We start from the raw sequence: 19,843 nt of genomic DNA, 5'->3' as shown, positions 1-19,843 counted from the left end.
ATGCTTATCCTTTTGTTCCTGTAAAATGACATCACAAACTATAGAAGAAAAAACATTGACGAATAAACTTTCTCTAGTTCCATTTCCTTTTTTTTTATTTTCCCTTCCTTCTGCAGTTTATCTTTCTATTCTTTCGTTTTCTGCTTTCTCCTTCATCCTACGTTGATCCTTACTGACTTGTCTTGGTGTCATAAATTTCTATTTCTTTTGATGTCCCTCATGACTCAAATAAAGGGAACGTTCATTAAGATGGAGTGTTTTAAAACGAAGCCATGCCCATCCCAAGAGAAGATGACAAGAGTCCATGGGAGCAATATCACATAATACTTCTTTCACACATTGCCATATACTGAATTTGATCCATGCTTGATCCAGATGAAAGGTTGCTGGTAACTGTTGTTTCTCCACCAATCTTTGGCTCACAACATTGTTTTCGCTTCCTTAATCGAATGCAACTAAACATGGATGGCCTTCGGTTAAACACTTTGTATAATAAACTTCCTTTCCTATTCCAAATCTAGATAGCCAGGCTCTGAATACCAAATGATGTGAATCCACAGGGTTCGATTCGTTCGACTGATCTATCACTGTTGGAATGCTAACAAGTAAGAAATTTGAGAAATTATTTAAAACGAGAAAATGGAAACGTAAAAGAAGATCGAACGGAAATTGATAGACATCACACTTCCAAGAATGGAAGATAAGCCTAAGAGTTGAAACACACAAAGGGATAAAGGACCTTTGATTAAACTCATGGATTCTTGAATCACTGAAGAACTTAGGAGAATCACTCTCACTAAGATAGATGAGATAAAACTCGTTTATTTTCTGAATAAAACTCAACTTGCCTTCATTGATGAAAATGGTTCAACTTATATAGGAGCTTTAACCATCATAATTACAAAAGACACATAAATTTCAATATCATCCCGCTCAAAGCTATTAATTAATGATCCACTCAAGCTAATAACGATCCGCTACTTAATGGTTGATCGTAACTGAATTTAAGGCTACCAAAAGTCATCCACAAACTTTGAGTAAAGGTCCTCTTGATCTTCCAAATGTTGGTTCTTAAGTTGGCATATGGACCCTTATTTCAACTTGAAGATAAAGCAAAACTAAAGCCCATTAATTGGTTAAACACAAACACAATTCGGTCAGCCAATTTTACAAAGCATTGGGCCCTTATTTAAATAAAAGAAACTGCATCAACACGGCGCATTAGTCATCCTCCATTTGACCCATATGCAATTCACATCATACCCTCCTTCTTCGAGAAGATTTGTCCCGAATCTTAAGACACTAGTTTTAATGTAAGTTTATTATGATCTTGTGAAGGACTTTTATTTTTTCACAAGTTGAAACTAATTCTCTTCTTCCAGGATCAAATTCAACTCGATATTTGTTACTTTCCAATGGTTGCAATCCGTCGATAACATTTCTTGGCAACAGTACCCCACCTTGATATGTAACAATAAATAATTCCATGCATTGTGTTTGACGAATATGCTTCTTATCGACGGACCAAATGCATAATAAGGCACTATGAACAAGCTTCCGTTTTAAACATGGAAGTTGGTGTGTTTCATTCACATGCTTATCCTTTTGTTCCTGTAAAATGACATCACAAACTATAGAAGAAAAAACATTGACGAATAAACTTTCTCTAGTTCCATTTCCTTTTTTTTTATTTTCCCTTCCTTCTGCAGTTTATCTTTCTATTCTTTCGTTTTCTGCTTTCTCCTTCATCCTACGTTGATCCTTACTGACTTGTCTTGGTGTCATAAATTTCTATTTCTTTTGATGTCCCTCATGACTCAAATAAAGGGAACGTTCATTAAGATGGAGTGTTTTAAAACGAAGCCATGCCCATCCCAAGAGAAGATGACAAGAGTCCATGGGAGCAATATCACATAATACTTCTTTCACACATTGCCATATACTGAATTTGATCCATGCTTGATCCAGATGAAAGGTTGCTGGTAACTGTTGTTTCTCCACCAATCTTTGGCTCACAACATTGTTTTCGCTTCCTTAATCGAATGCAACTAAACATGGATGGCCTTCGGTTAAACACTTTGTATAATAAACTTCCTTTCCTATTCCAAATCTAGATAGCCAGGCTCTGAATACCAAATGATGTGAATCCACAGGGTTCGATTCGTTCGACTGATCTATCACTGTTGGAATGCTAACAAGTAAGAAATTTGAGAAATTATTTAAAACGAGAAAATGGAAACGTAAAAGAAGATCGAACGGAAATTGATAGACATCACACTTCCAAGAATGGAAGATAAGCCTAAGAGTTGAAACACACAAAGGGATAAAGGACCTTTGATTAAACTCATGGATTCTTGAATCACTGAAGAACTTAGGAGAATCACTCTCACTAAGATAGATGAGATAAAACTCGTTTATTTTCTGAATAAAACTCAACTTGCCTTCATTGATGAAAATGGTTCAACTTATATAGGAGCTTTAACCATCATAATTACAAAAGACACATAAATTTCAATATCATCCCGCTCAAAGCTATTAATTAATGATCCACTCAAGCTAATAACGATCCGCTACTTAATGGTTGATCGTAACTGAATTTAAGGCTACCAAAAGTCATCCACAAACTTTGAGCAAAGGTCCTCTTGATCTTCCAAAGGTTGGTTCTTAAGTTGGCATATGGACCCTTATTTCAACTTGAAGATAAAGCAAAACTAAAGCCCATTAATTGGTTAAACACAAACACAATTCGGTCAGCAAATTTTACAAAGCATTGGGCCCTTATTTAAATAAAAGAAACTGCATCAACACGGCGCATTAGTCATCCTCCATTTGACCCATATGCAATTCACATCATACCCTCCTTCTTCGAGAAGATTTGTCCCGAATCTTAAGACACTAGTTTTAATGTAAGTTTATTATGATCTTGTGAAGGACTTTTATTTTTTCACAAGTTGAAACTAATTCTCTTCTTCCAGGATCAAATTCAACTTGATATTTGTTACTTTCCAATGGTTGCAATTCGTCGATAACATTTCTTGGCAACAGTACCCCACCTTGATATGTAACAATAAATAATTCCATGCATTGTGTTTGACGAATATGCTTCTTATCGACGGACCAAATGCATAATAAAGCACTATGAACAAGCTTCCGTTTTAAACATGGAAGTTGGTGTGTTTCATTCACATGCTTATCCTTTTGTTCCTGTAAAATGACATCACAAACTGTAGAATAAAAAACATTGACGAATAAACTTTCTCTAGTTCCATTTCCTTTTTTTTTATTTTCCCTTCCTTCTGCAGTTTATCTTTCTATTCTTTCGTTTTCTGCTTTCTCCTTCAGCCTACGTTGATCCTTACTGACTTGTCTTGGTGTCATAAATTTCTATTTCTTTTGATGTCCCTCATGCCTCAAATAAAGGGAACGTTCATTAAGATGGAGTGTTTTAAAACGAAGCCATGCCCATCCCAAGAGAAGATGACAAGAGTCCATGGCAGCAATATCACATAATACTTCTTTCACACATTGCCATATACTGAATTTGATCCATGCTTGATCCAGATGAAAGGTTGCTGGTAACTGTTGTTTCTCCACCAATCTTTGGCTCACAACATTGTTTTCGCTTCCTTAATCGAATGCAACTAAACATGGATGGCCTTCGGTTAAACACTTTGTATAATAAACTTCCTTTCCTATTCCAAATCTAGATAGCCAGGCTCTGAATACCAAATGATGTGAATCCACAGGGTTCGATTCGTTCGACTGATCTATCACTGTTGGAATGCTAACAAGTAAGAAATTTGAGAAATTATTTAAAACGAGAAAATGGAAACGTAAAAGAACATCGAACGGAAATTGATAGACATCACACTTCCAAGAATGGAAGATAAGCCTAAGAGTTGAAACACACAAAGGGATAAAGGACCTTTGATTAAACTCATGGATTCTTGAATCACTGAAGAACTTAGGAGAATCACTCTCACTAAGATAGATGAGATAAAACTCGTTTATTTTCTGAATAAAACTCAGCTTGCCTTCATTGATGAAAATGGTTCAACTTATATAGGAGCTTTAACCATCAGAATTACAAAAGACACATAAATTTCAATATCATCCTACTTAAAGCTATTAATTAATGATCTACTCAAGCTAATAACGATCCGCTACTTAATGGTTGATTGTAACTGAATTTAAGGCTACCAAAAGTCATCCACAAACTTTGAGCAAAGGTCCTCTTGATCTTCCAAAGGTTGGTTCTTAAGTTGGCATATGGACCCTTATTTCAACTTGAAGATAAAGCAAAACTAAAGCCCATTAATTGGTTCAACACAAACACAATTTGGTCAGCCAATTTTACAAAGCATTGGGCCCTTATTTAAATAAAAGAAACTGCATCAACACGATGCATTAGTCATCCTCCATTTGACCCATATGCAATTCACATCATACCCTCCTTCTTCGAGAAGATTTGTCCCGTATCTTAAGACACTAGTTTTAAAGTAAGTTTTTATAATGATCTTGTGAAGGAATTTTATTTTTTCACAAGTTGAAACTAATTCTCTCCTTCCAGGATCAAATTCAACTTGATATTTGTTACTTTCCAATGGTTGCAATCCGTCGATAACATTTCTTGCCAACAGTACCCCACCTTGATATGTAACAATAAATAATTCCATGCATTGTGTTTGACGAATTTGCTTCTTATCGACGGACCAAATGCATAATAAAGCACTATGAACAAGCTTCCTTTCTAAACATGGAAGTTGGTGTGTTTCATTCACATGCTTATCCTTTTGTTCCTGTAAAATGACATCACAAACTGTAGAAGAAAAAACATTGACGAATAAACTTTCTCTAGTTCCATTTCTTTTTTCTTTATTTTCCCTTCCTTTTGCAGTTTATGTTTCTATTCTTTCTTTTTCTGTTTTCTCCTTCAACCTACATTGATCCTTACTGACTTGTCTTGGTGTCATAAATTTCTACTTCTTTTGATGTCCCTCATGCCTCAAATAAAGGGAACGTTCATTAAGATGCAGTGTTTTAAAACGAAGCCATGCCCATCCCAAAAGAAGATGACAAGAGTCCATGGGAGCAATATCACATAATACTTCTTTCACACTATGCCATGTACTGAATTTGATCCATGCTTGATCCAGATGAAAGGTTGCTTGTAATTGTTGTTTCTCCACCAATCTTTGGCTCACAACATTGTTTTTGCTTCCGTAATCGAATGCAACTAAACATGGATGGCCTTCGGTTAAAAACTTTGTATAATAAACTTCCTTTCCTATTCCAAATCTAGATAGCCAGGCTCTGAATACCAACTGATGTGAATCCACAGGGTTCGATTCGTTCGACTGATCTATCACTGTTAAGAAATTTGAGAAATTATTTAAAACGAGAAAATGGAAACATAAAAGAAGATGGAACGGAAATTGATAGACATCACACTTCCAAGAATGGAAGATAAGCCTAAGAGTTGAAACACACAAAGGGATAAAGGACCTTTGATTTAACTCATAGGTTCTTGAATCACTGAAGAACTTAGGAGAATCACTCTCACTAAGATAGATGAGATAAAACTCGTTTATTTTCTGAATAAAACTCAGGTTGCCTTCATTGATGAAAATGGTTCAACTTATATAGGAGCTTTAACCATCAGAATTACAAAAGACACATAAATCTCAACATCATCCCGCTTAAAGCTATTAATTAATGATCCACTCAAGCTAATAACGATCCGCTACTTAATGGTTGATTGTAACTGAATTTAAGGCTACCAAAAGTCATCCACAAACTTTGAGCAAAGGTCCTCTTGATCTTCCAAAGGTTGGTTCTTAAGTTGGCATATGGACCCTTATTTCAACTTGAAGATAAAGAAAAACTAAAGCCCATTAATTGGTTCAACACAAACACAATTTGGTCAGGCAATTTTACAAAGCATTGGGCCCTTATTCAAATAAAAGAAACTGCATCAACACGACGCATTAGTCATCCTCCATTTGACCCATATGCAATTCACATCATACCCTCCTTCTCCGAGCAGATTTGTCCCGAATCTTAAGACACTAGTTTTAATGTAAGTTTATTATGATCTTGTGAAGGACTTTTATTTGTTCACAAGTTGAAAGTAATTCTCTTCTTCCAGGATCAAATTCAACTTGATATTTGTTACTTTCCAATGGTTGCAATCCGTCGATAACAGTTCTTGGCAACAGTACCCCAACTTGATATGTAACAATAAATAATTTCATGCATTGTGTTTGACGAATATGCTTCTTATCGACGAACCAAATGCATAATAAAGCACTATGAACAAGCTTTCTCTTTAAACATGGAAGTTGGTGTGTTTCATTCACATGCTTATCCTTTTGTTCCTGTAAAATGACATCACAAACTGTAGAAGAAAAAACATTGACGAATAAACTTTCTCTAGTTCCATTTCTTTTTTCTTTATCTTCCCTTCCTTTTGCAGTTTATATTACTTCTTTCTATTCTTTCCTTTTCTGTTTTCTCCTTCAGCCTACGTTGATCCTTAGTGAATTGCCTTGGTGTCACAAATTTCTACTTCTTTTGATGTCCCTCATGCCTCAAATAAAGGGAACGTTCATTAAGATGGAGTGTTTTAAAACGAAGCCATGCCCATCCCAAAAGAAGATGACAAGAGTCCATGGGAGCAATATCACATAATACTTCTTTCACACTTTGCCATGTACTGAATTTGATCCATGCTTGATCCAGATGAAAGGTTGTTGGTAACTGTTGTTTCTCCACCAATCTTTGGCTCACAACATTGTTTTCGCTTCCATAATCGAATGCAACTAAACATGGATGGCCTTCGGTTAAAAACTTTGTATAATAAACTTCCTTTCCTATTCCAAATCTAGATAGCCAGGCTCTGAATACCAAATGATGTGAATCCAAAGGGTTCCATTCGTTCGACTGATCTATCACTGTTGGAATGCTAACAAGCAAGAAATTTGAGAAATTATTTAAAACGAGAAAATGGAAACATAAAAGAAGATGGAACGGAAATTGATAGACATCCCACTTCCAAGAATGGAAGATAAGCCTAAGAGTTGAAACACACAAAGGGATAAAGGACCTTTGATTAAACTCTTGGGTTCTTGAATCTCTGAAGAACTTAGGAGAATCACTCTCACTAAGATAGATGAGATAAAACTCCTTTATTTTCTGAATAAAACTCAGCTTGCCTTCATTGATGAAAATGGTTCAACTTATATAGGAGCTTTAACCATCAGAATTACAAAAGACACATAAATTTCAATATCATCCCGCTTAAAGCTATTAATTAATGATCCACTCAAGCTAATAACGATCCGCTACTTAATGGTTGATTGTAACTGAATTTAAGGCTACCAAAAGTCATCCACAAACTTTGAGCAAAAGTCCTCTTGATCTTCCAAATGTTGGTTCTTAAGTTGGCATATGGACCATTATTTCAACTTGAAGATAAAGCAAAACTAAAGCCCATTAATTGGTTAAACACAAACACAATTTGGTCAGCCAATTTTAGAAAGCATTGGGCCCTTATTTAAATAAAAGAAACTGCATCAACACGACGCATTAGTCATCCTCCATTTGACCCATATGCAATTCACATCATACCCTCCTTCTTCGAGAAGATTTGTCCTGAATCTTAAGACACTAGTTTTAATGTAAGTTTATTATGATCTTGTGAAGGACTTTTATTTTTTCACAAGTTGATACTAATTCTCTTCTTCCAGGATCAAATTCAACTTGATATTTGTTACTTTCCAATGGTTGCAATCCGTCGATAACATTTCTTGGCAACAGTACCCCACCTTGATATGTAACAATAAATAATTTCATGCATTGTGTTTGACGAATATGCTTCTTATCGACGGACCAAATGCATAATAAAGCACAATGAACAAGCTTCCTTTTTAAACATGGAAGTTGGTGTGTTTCATTCACATGCTTATCCTTTTCTTCCTGTAAAATGACATCACAAACTGTAGAAGAAAAAACATTGACGAATAAACTTTCACTAGTTCCACTTCTTTTTTCTTTATCTTCCCTTCCTTTTGCAGTTTATATTACTTCTTTCTATTCTTTCTTTTTCTGTTTTCTCCTTCAGCCTACGTTGATCCTTACTGACTTGTCTTGGTGTCATAAATTTCTACTTCTTTTGATGTCCCTCATGCCTCAAATAAAGGGAACGTTCATTAAGATGGAGTGTTTTAAAACGAAGCCATGCCCATCCCAAGAGAAGATGACAAGAGTCCATGGGAGCAATATCACATAATACTTCTTTCACACATTGCCATATACTGAATTTGATCCATGCTTGATCCAGATCAAAGGTTGCTGGTAACTGTTGTTTCTCCACCAATCTTTGGCTCACAACATTGTTTTCGCTTCCTTAATCGAATGCAACTAAACATGGATGGCCTTCGGTTAAACACTTTGTATAATAAACTTCCTTTCCTATTCCAAATCTAGATAGCCAGGCTCTGAATACCAAATGATGTGAATCCACAGGGTTTGATTTCTTCGACTGATCTATCACTGTTGGAATGCTAACAAGTAAGAAATTTGAGAAATTATTTAAAACGAGAAAATGGAAACGTAAAAGAAGATCGAACGGAAATTGATAGACATCACACTTCCAAGAATGGAAGATAAGCCTAAGAGTTGAAACACACAAAGGGATAAAGGACCTTTGATTAAACTCATGGATTCTTGAATCACTGAAGAACTTAGGAGAATCACTCTCACTAAGATAGATGAGATAAAACTCGTTTATTTTCTGAATAAAACTCAACTTGCCTTCATTGATGAAAATGGTTCAAGTTATATACGAGCTTTAACCATCATAATTACAAAAGACACATAAATTTCAATATCATCCCGCTCAAAGCTATTAATTAATGATCCACTCAAGCTAATAACGATCCGCTACTTAATGGTTGATCGTAACTGAATTTAAGGCTACCAAAAGTCATCCACAAACTTTGAGCAAAGGTCCTCTTGATCTTCCAAAGGTTGGTTCTTAAGTTGGCATATGGACCCTTATTTCAACTTGAAGATAAAGCAAAACTAAAGCCCATTAATTGGTTCAACACAAACACAATTTGGTCAGCCAATTTTACAAAGCATTGGGCCCTTATTTAAATAAAAGAAACTGCATCAACACGATGCATTAGTCATCCTCCATTTGACCCATATGCAATTCACATCATACCCTCCTTCTTCGAGAAGATTTGTCCTGAATCTTAAGACACTAGTTTTAATGTAAGTTTATTATGATCTTGTGAAGGACTTTTATTTTTTCACAAGTTGATACTAATTCTCTTCTTCCAGGATCAAATTCAACTTGATATTTGTTACTTTCCAATGGTTGCAATCCGTCGATAACATTTCTTGGCAACAGTACCCCACCTTGATATGTAACAATAAATAATTTCATGCATTGTGTTTGACGAATATGCTTCTTATCGACGGACCAAATGCATAATAAAGCACTATGAACAAGCTTCCGTTTTAAACATGGAAGTTGGTGTGTTTCATTCACATGCTTCTCCTTTTGTTCCTGTAAAATGACATCACAAACTGTAGAAGAAAAAACATTGACGAATAAACTTTCTCTAGATCCATTTCCTTTTTTTTTATTTTCCCTTCCTTCTGCAGTTTATCTTTCTATTCTTTCGTTTTCTGCTTTCTCCTTCAGCCTACGTTGATCCTTACTGACTTGTCTTGGTGTCATAAATTTCTATTTCTTTTGATGTCCCTCATGCCTCAAATAAAGGGAACGTTCATTAAGATGGAGTGTTTTAAAACGAAGCCATGCCCATCCCAAGAGAAGATGACAAGAGTCCATGGCAGCAATATCACATAATACTTCTTTCACACATTGCCATATACTGAATTTGATCCATGCTTGATCCAGATGAAAGGTTGCTGGTAACTGTTGTTTCTCCACCAATCTTTGGCTCACAACATTGTTTTCGCTTCCTTAATCGAATGCAACTAAACATGGATGGCCTTCGGTTAAACACTTTGTATAATAAACTTCCTTTCCTATTCCAAATCTAGATAGCCAGGCTCTGAATACCAAATGATGTGAATCCACAGGGTTCGATTCGTTCGACTGATCTATCACTGTTGGAATGCTAACAAGTAAGAAATTTGAGAAATTATTTAAAACGAGAAAATGGAAACGTAAAAGAACATCGAACGGAAATTGATAGACATCACACTTCCAAGAATGGAAGATAAGCCTAAGAGTTGAAACACACAAAGGGATAAAGGACCTTTGATTAAACTCATGGATTCTTGAATCACTGAAGAACTTAGGAGAATCACTCTCACTAAGATAGATGAGATAAAACTCGTTTATTTTCTGAATAAAACTCAGCTTGCCTTCATTGATGAAAATGGTTCAACTTATATAGGAGCTTTAACCATCAGAATTACAAAAGACACATAAATTTCAATATCATCCTACTTAAAGCTATTAATTAATGATCTACTCAAGCTAATAACGATCCGCTACTTAATGGTTGATTGTAACTGAATTTAAGGCTACCAAAAGTCATCCACAAACTTTGAGCAAAGGTCCTCTTGATCTTCCAAAGGTTGGTTCTTAAGTTGGCATATGGACCCTTATTTCAACTTGAAGATAAAGCAAAACTAAAGCCCATTAATTGGTTCAACACAAACACAATTTGGTCAGCCAATTTTACAAAGCATTGGGCCCTTATTTAAATAAAAGAAACTGCATCAACACGATGCATTAGTCATCCTCCATTTGACCCATATGCAATTCACATCATACCCTCCTTCTTCGAGAAGATTTGTCCCGTATCTTAAGACACTAGTTTTAAAGTAAGTTTTTATAATGATCTTGTGAAGGAATTTTATTTTTTCACAAGTTGAAACTAATTCTCTCCTTCCAGGATCAAATTCAACTTGATATTTGTTACTTTCCAATGGTTGCAATCCGTCGATAACATTTCTTGCCAACAGTACCCCACCTTGATATGTAACAATAAATAATTCCATGCATTGTGTTTGACGAATTTGCTTCTTATCGACGGACCAAATGCATAATAAAGCACTATGAACAAGCTTCCTTTCTAAACATGGAAGTTGGTGTGTTTCATTCACATGCTTATCCTTTTGTTCCTGTAAAATGACATCACAAACTGTAGAAGAAAAAACATTGACGAATAAACTTTCTCTAGTTCCATTTCTTTTTTCTTTATTTTCCCTTCCTTTTGTAGTTTATGTTTCTATTCTTTCTTTTTCTGTTTTCTCCTTCAACCTACATTGATCCTTACTGACTTGTCTTGGTGTCATAAATTTCTACTTCTTTTGATGTCCCTCATGCCTCAAATAAAGGGAACGTTCATTAAGATGCAGTGTTTTAAAACGAAGCCATGCCCATCCCAAAAGAAGATGACAAGAGTCCATGGGAGCAATATCACATAATACTTCTTTCACACTATGCCATGTACTGAATTTGATCCATGCTTGATCCAGATGAAAGGTTGCTTGTAATTGTTGTTTCTCCACCAATCTTTGGCTCACAACATTGTTTTTGCTTCCGTAATCGAATGCAACTAAACATGGATGGCCTTCGGTTAAAAACTTTGTATAATAAACTTCCTTTCCTATTCCAAATCTAGATAGCCAGGCTCTGAATACCAACTGATGTGAATCCACAGGGTTCGATTCGTTCGACTGATCTATCACTGTTAAGAAATTTGAGAAATTATTTAAAACGAGAAAATGGAAACATAAAAGAAGATGGAACGGAAATTGATAGACATCACACTTCCAAGAATGGAAGATAAGCCTAAGAGTTGAAACACACAAAGGGATAAAGGACCTTTGATTTAACTCATAGGTTCTTGAATCACTGAAGAACTTAGGAGAATCACTCTCACTAAGATAGATGAGATAAAACTCGTTTATTTTCTGAATAAAACTCAGGTTGCCTTCATTGATGAAAATGGTTCAACTTATATAGGAGCTTTAACCATCAGAATTACAAAAGACACATAAATCTCAACATCATCCCGCTTAAAGCTATTAATTAATGATCCACTCAAGCTAATAACGATCCGCTACTTAATGGTTGATTGTAACTGAATTTAAGGCTACCAAAAGTCATCCACAAACTTTGAGCAAAGGTCCTCTTGATCTTCCAAAGGTTGGTTCTTAAGTTGGCATATGGACCCTTATTTCAACTTGAAGATAAAGCAAAACTAAAGCCCATTAATTGGTTCAACACAAACACAATTTGGTCAGGCAATTTTACAAAGCATTGGGCCCTTATTCAAATAAAAGAAACTGCATCAACACGACGCATTAGTCATCCTCCATTTGACCCATATGCAATTCACATCATACCCTCCTTCTCCGAGCAGATTTGTCCCGAATCTTAAGACACTAGTTTTAATGTAAGTTTATTATGATCTTGTGAAGGACTTTTATTTGTTCACAAGTTGAAAGTAATTCTCTTCTTCCAGGATCAAATTCAACTTGATATTTGTTACTTTCCAATGGTTGCAATCCGTCGATAACAGTTCTTGGCAACAGTACCCCAACTTGATATGTAACAATAAATAATTTCATGCATTGTGTTTGACGAATATGCTTCTTATCGACGAACCAAATGCATAATAAAGCACTATGAACAAGCTTTCTCTTTAAACATGGAAGTTGGTGTGTTTCATTCACATGCTTATCCTTTTGTTCCTGTAAAATGACATCACAAACTGTAGAAGAAAAAACATTGACGAATAAACTTTCTCTAGTTCCATTTCTTTTTTCTTTATCTTCCCTTCCTTTTGCAGTTTATATTACTTCTTTCTATTCTTTCCTTTTCTGTTTTCTCCTTCAGCCTACGTTGATCCTTAGTGAATTGCCTTGGTGTCACAAATTTCTACTTCTTTTGATGTCCCTCATGCCTCAAATAAAGGGAACGTTCATTAAGATGGAGTGTTTTAAAACGAAGCCATGCCCATCCCAAAAGAAGATGACAAGAGTCCATGGGAGCAATATCACATAATACTTCTTTCACACTTTGCCATGTACTGAATTTGATCCATGCTTGATCCAGATGAAAGGTTGTTGGTAACTGTTGTTTCTCCACCAATCTTTGGCTCACAACATTGTTTTCGCTTCCATAATCGAATGCAACTAAACATGGATGGCCTTCGGTTAAAAACTTTGTATAATAAACTTCCTTTCCTATTCCAAATCTAGATAGCCAGGCTCTGAATACCAAATGATGTGAATCCAAAGGGTTCCATTCGTTCGACTGATCTATCACTGTTGGAATGCTAACAAGCAAGAAATTTGAGAAATTATTTAAAACGAGAAAATGGAAACATAAAAGAAGATGGAACGGAAATTGATAGACATCCCACTTCCAAGAATGGAAGATAAGCCTAAGAGTTGAAACACACAAAGGGATAAAGGACCTTTGATTAAACTCTTGGGTTCTTGAATCACTGAAGAACTTAGGAGAATCACTCTCACTAAGATAGATGAGATAAAACTCCTTTATTTTCTGAATAAAACTCAGCTTGCCTTCATTGATGAAAATGGTTCAACTTATATAGGAGCTTTAACCATCAGAATTACAAAAGACACATAAATTTCAACATCATCCCGCTTAAAGCTATTAATTAATGATCCACTCAAGCTAATAACGATCCGCTACTTAATGGTTGATTGTAACTGAATTTAAGGCTACCAAAAGTCATCCACAAACTTTGAGCAAAAGTCCTCTTGATCTTCCAAATGTTGGTTCTTAAGTTGGCATATGGACCATTATTTCAACTTGAAGATAAAGCAAAACTAAAGCCCATTAATTGGTTAAACACAAACACAATTTGGTCAGCTAATTTTAGAAAGCATTGGGCCCTTATTTAAATAAAAGAAACTGCATCAACACGACGCATTAGTCATCCTCCATTTGACCCATATGCAATTCACATCATACCCTCCTTCTTCGAGAAGATTTGTCCTGAATCTTAAGACACTAGTTTTAATGTAAGTTTATTATGATCTTGTGAAGGACTTTTATTTTTTCACAAGTTGATACTAATTCTCTTCTTCCAGGATCAAATTCAACTTGATATTTGTTACTTTCCAATGGTTGCAATCCGTCGATAACATTTCTTGGCAACAGTACCCCACCTTGATATGTAACAATAAATAATTTCATGCATTGTGTTTGACGAATATGCTTCTTATCGACGGACCAAATGCATAATAAAGCACAATGAACAAGCTTCCTTTTTAAACATGGAAGTTGGTGTGTTTCATTCACATGCTTATCCTTTTCTTCCTGTAAAATGACATCACAAACTGTAGAAGAAAAAACATTGACGAATAAACTTTCTCTAGTTCCACTTCTTTTTTCTTTATCTTCCCTTCCTTTTGCAGTTTATATTACTTCTTTCTATTCTTTCTTTTTCTGTTTTCTCCTTCAGCCTACGTTGATCCTTACTGACTTGTCTTGGTGTCATAAATTTCTACTTCTTTTGATGTCCCTCATGCCTCAAATAAAGGGAACGTTCATTAAGATGGAGTGTTTTAAAACGAAGCCATGCCCATCCCAAGAGAAGATGACAAGAGTCCATGGGAGCAATATCACATAATACTTCTTTCACACATTGCCATATACTGAATTTGATCCATGCTTGATCCAGATCAAAGGTTGCTGGTAACTGTTGTTTCTCCACCAATCTTTGGCTCACAACATTGTTTTCGCTTCCTTAATCGAATGCAACTAAACATGGATGGCCTTCGGTTAAACACTTTGTATAATAAACTTCCTTTCCTATTCCAAATCTAGATAGCCAGGCTCTGAATACCAAATGATGTGAATCCACAGGGTTTGATTTCTTCGACTGATCTATCACTGTTGGAATACTAACAAGTAAGAAATTTGAGAAATTATTTAAAACGAGAAAATGGAAACGTAAAAGAAGATCGAACGGAAATTGATAGACATCACACTTCCAAGAATGGAAGATAAGCCTAAGAGTTGAAACACACAAAGGGATAAAGGACCTTTGATTAAACTCATGGATTCTTGAATCACTGAAGAACTTAGGAGAATCACTCTCACTAAGATAGATGAGATAAAACTCGTTTATTTTCTGAATAAAACTCAACTTGCCTTCATTGATGAAAATGGTTCAACTTATATACGAGCTTTAACCATCATAATTACAAAAGACACATAAATTTCAATATCATCCCGCTCAAAGCTATTAATTAATGATCCACTCAAGCTAATAACGATCCGCTACTTAATGGTTGATCGTAACTGAATTTAAGGCTACCAAAAGTCATCCACAAACTTTGAGCAAAGGTCCTCTTGATCTTCCAAAGGTTGGTTCTTAAGTTGGCATATGGACCCTTATTTCAACTTGAAGATAAAGCAAAACTAAAGCCCATTAATTGGTTAAACACAAACACAATTTGGTCAGCCAATTTTACAAAGCATTGGGCCCTTATTTAAATAAAAGAAACTGCATCAACACGGCGCATTAGTCATCCTCCATTTGACCCATATGCAATTCACATCATACCCTCCTTCTTCGAGAAGATTTGTCCCGAATCTTAAGACACTAGTTTTAATGTAAGTTTATTATGATCTTGTGAAGGACTTTTATTTTTTCACAAGTTGAAACTAATTCTCTTCTTCCAGGATCAAATTCAACTTGATATTTGTTACTTTCCAATGGTTGCAATTCGTCGATAACATTTCTTGGCAACAGTACCCCACCTTGATATGTAACAATAAATAATTCCATGCATTGTGTTTGACGAATATGCTTCTTATCGACGGACCAAATGCATAATAAAGCACTATGAACAAGCTTCCGTTTTAAACATGGAAGTTGGTGTGTTTCATTCACATGCTCATCCTTTTGTTCCTGTAAAATGACATCACAAACTGTAGAAGAAAAAACATTGACGAATAAACTTTCTCTAGTTCCATTTCCTTTTTTTTTATTTTCCCTTCCTTCTGCAGTTTATCTTTCTATTCTTTCGTTTTCTGCTTTCTCCTTCAGCCTACGTTGATCCTTACTGACTTGTCTTGGTGTCATAAATTTCTATTTCTTTTGATGTCCCTCATGCCTCAAATAAAGGGAACGTTCATTAAGATGGAGTGTTTTAAAACGAAGCCATGCCCATCCCAAGAGAAGATGACAAGAGTCCATGGCAGCAATATCACATAATACTTCTTTCACACATTGCCATATACTGAATTTGATCCATGCTTGATCCAGATGAAAGGTTGCTGGTAACTGTTGTTTCTCCACCAATCTTTGGCTCACAACATTGTTTTCGCTTCCTTAATCGAATGCAACTAAACATGGATGGCCTTCGGTTAAACACTTTGTATAATAAACTTCCTTTCCTATTCCAAATCTAGATAGCCAGGCTCTGAATACCAAATGATGTGAATCCACAGGGTTCGATTCGTTCGACTGATCTATCACTGTTGGAATGCTAACAAGTAAGAAATTTGAGAAATTATTTAAAACGAGAAAATGGAAACGTAAAAGAAGATCGAACGGAAATTGATAGACATCACACTTCCAAGAATGGAAGATAAGCCTAAGAGTTGAAACACACAAAGGGATAAAGGACCTTTGATTAAACTCATGGATTCTTCAATCACTGAAGAACTTAGGAGAATCACTCTCACTAAGATAGATGAGATAAAACTCGTTTATTTTCTGAATAAAACTCAACTTGCCTTCATTGATGAAAATGGTTCAACTTATATACGAGCTTTAACCATCATAATTACAAAAGACACATAAATTTCAATATCATCCCGCTCAAAGCTATTAATTAATGATCCACTCAAGCTAATAACGATCCGCTACTTAATGGTTGATCGTAACTGAATTTAAGGCTACCAAAAGTCATCCACAAACTTTGAGCAAAGGTCCTCTTGATCTTCCAAAGGTTGGTTCTTAAGTTGGCATATGGACCCTTATTTCAACTTGAAGATAAAGCAAAACTAAAGCCCATTAATTGGTTAAACACAAACACAATTTGGTCAGCCAATTTTACAAAGCATTGGGCCCTTATTTAAATAAAAGAAACTGCATCAACACGGCGCATTAGTCATCCTCCATTTGACCCATATGCAATTCACATCATACCCTCCTTCTTCGAGAAGATTTGTCCCGAATCTTAAGACACTAGTTTTAATGTAAGTTTATTATGATCTTGTGAAGGACTTTTATTTTTTCAAAAGTTGAAACTAATTCTCTTCTTCCAGGATCAAATTCAACTTGATATTTGTTACTTTCCAATGGTTGCAATTCGTCGATAACATTTCTTGGCAACAGTACCCCACCTTGATATGTAACAATAAATAATTCCATGCATTGTGTTTGACGAATATGCTTCTTATCGACGGACCAAATGCATAATAAAGCACTATGAACAAGCTTCCGTTTTAAACATGGAAGTTGGTGTGTTTCATTCACATGCTCATCCTTTTATTCCTGTAAAATGACATCACAAACTGTAGAAGAAAAAACATTGACGAATAAACTTTCTCTAGTTCCATTTCCTTTTTTTTTATTTTCCCTTCCTTCTGCAGTTTATCTTTCTATTCTTTCGTTTTCTGCTTTCTCCTTCAGCCTACGTTGATCCTTACTGACTTGTCTTGGTGTCATAAATTTCTATTTCTTTTGATGTCCCTCATGCCTCAAATAAAGGGAACGTTCATTAAGATGGAGTGTTTTAAAACGAAGCCATGCCCATCCCAAGAGAAGATGACAAGAGTCCATGGCAGCAATATCACATAATACTTCTTTCACACATTGCCATATACTGAATTTGATCCATGCTTGATCCAGATGAAAGGTTGCTGGTAACTGTTGTTTCTCCACCAATCTTTGGCTCACAACATTGTTTTCGCTTCCTTAATCGAATGCAACTAAACATGGATGGCCTTCGGTTAAACACTTTGTATAATAAACTTCCTTTCCTATTCCAAATCTAGATAGCCAGGCTCTGAATACCAAATGATGTGAATCCACAGGGTTCGATTCGTTCGACTGATCTATCACTGTTGGAATGCTAACAAGTAAGAAATTTGAGAAATTATTTAAAACGAGAAAATGGAAACGTAAAAGAAGATCGAACGGAAATTGATAGACATCAAACTTCCAAGAATGGAAGATAAGCCTAAGAGTTGAAACACACAAAGGGATAAAGGACCTTTGATTAAACTCATGGATTCTTCAATCACTGAAGAACTTAGGAGAATCACTCTCACTAAGATAGATGAGATAAAACTCGTTTATTTTCTGAATAAAACTCAACTTGCCTTCATTGATGAAAATGGTTCAACTTATATAGGAGCTTTAACCATCATAATTACAAAAGACACATAAATTTCAATATCATCCTGCTCAAAGCTATTAATTAATGATCCACTCAAGCTAATAACGATCCGCTACTTAATGGTTGATCGTAACTGAATTTAAGGCTACCAAAAGTCATCCACAAACTTTGAGCAAAGGTCCTCTTGATCTTCCAAAGGTTGGTTCTTAAGTTGGCATATGGACCCTTATTTCAACTTGAAGATAAAGCAAAACTAAAGCCCATTAATTGGTTAAACACAAACACAATTTGGTCAGCCAATTTTACAAAGCATTGGGCCCTTATTTAAATAAAAGAAACTGCATCAACACGGCGCATTAGTCATCCTCCATTTGACCCATATGCAATTCACATCATACCCTCCTTCTTCGAGAAGATTTGTCCCGAATCTTAAGACACTAGTTTTAATGTAAGTTTATTATGATCTTGTGAAGGACTTTTATTTTTTCACAAGTTGAAACTAATTCTCTTCTTCCAGGATCAAATTCAACTCGATATTTGTTACTTTCCAATGGTTGCAATCCGTCGATAACATTTCTTGGCAACAGTACCCCACCTTGATATGTAACAATAAATAATTCCATGCATTGTGTTTGACGAATATGCTTCTTATCGACGGACCAAATGCATAATAAAGCACTATGAACAAGCTTCCGTTTTAAACATGGAAGTTGGTGTGTTTCATTCACATGCTCATCCTTTTGTTCCTGTAAAATGACATCACAAACTATAGAAGAAAAAACATTGACGAATAAACTTTCTCTAGTTCCATTTCCTTTTTTTTTATTTTCCCTTCCTTCTGCAGTTTATCTTTCTATTCTTTCGTTTTCTGCTTTCTCCTTCAGCCTACGTTGATCCTTACTGACTTGTCTTGGTGTCATAAATTTCTATTTCTTTTGATGTCCCTCATGCCTCAAATAAAGGGAACGTTCATTAAGATGGAGTGTTTTAAAACGAAGCCATGCCCATCCCAAGAGAAGATGACAAGAGTCCATGGGAGCAATATCACATAATACTTCTTTCACACATTGCCATATACTGAATTTGATCCATGCTTGATCCAGATGAAAGGTTGCTGGTAACTGTTGTTTCTCCACCAATCTTTGGCTCACAACATTGTTTTCGCTTCCTTAATCGAATGCAACTAAACATGGATGGCCTTCGGTTAAACACTTTGTATAATAAACTTCCTTTCCTATTCCAAATCTAGATAGCCAGGCTCTGAATACCAAATGATGTGAATCCACAGGGTTCGATTCGTTCGACTGATCTATCACTGTTGGAATGCTAACAAGTAAGAAATTTGAGAAATTATTTAAAACGAGAAAATGGAAACGTAAAAGAAGATCGAACGGAAATTGATAGACATCACACTTCCAAGAATGGAAGATAAGCCTAAGAGTTGAAACACACA

Source organism: Vigna unguiculata, chromosome 11 (assembly GCF_037176805.1).
Source record: "Vigna unguiculata cultivar grain cowpea cultivar isolate G323 ecotype 2 chromosome 11, ASM3717680v1, whole genome shotgun sequence".
NCBI lineage: Eukaryota > Viridiplantae > Streptophyta > Magnoliopsida > Fabales > Fabaceae > Vigna > Vigna unguiculata.
This window is presented reverse-complemented; position numbering follows the sequence as displayed.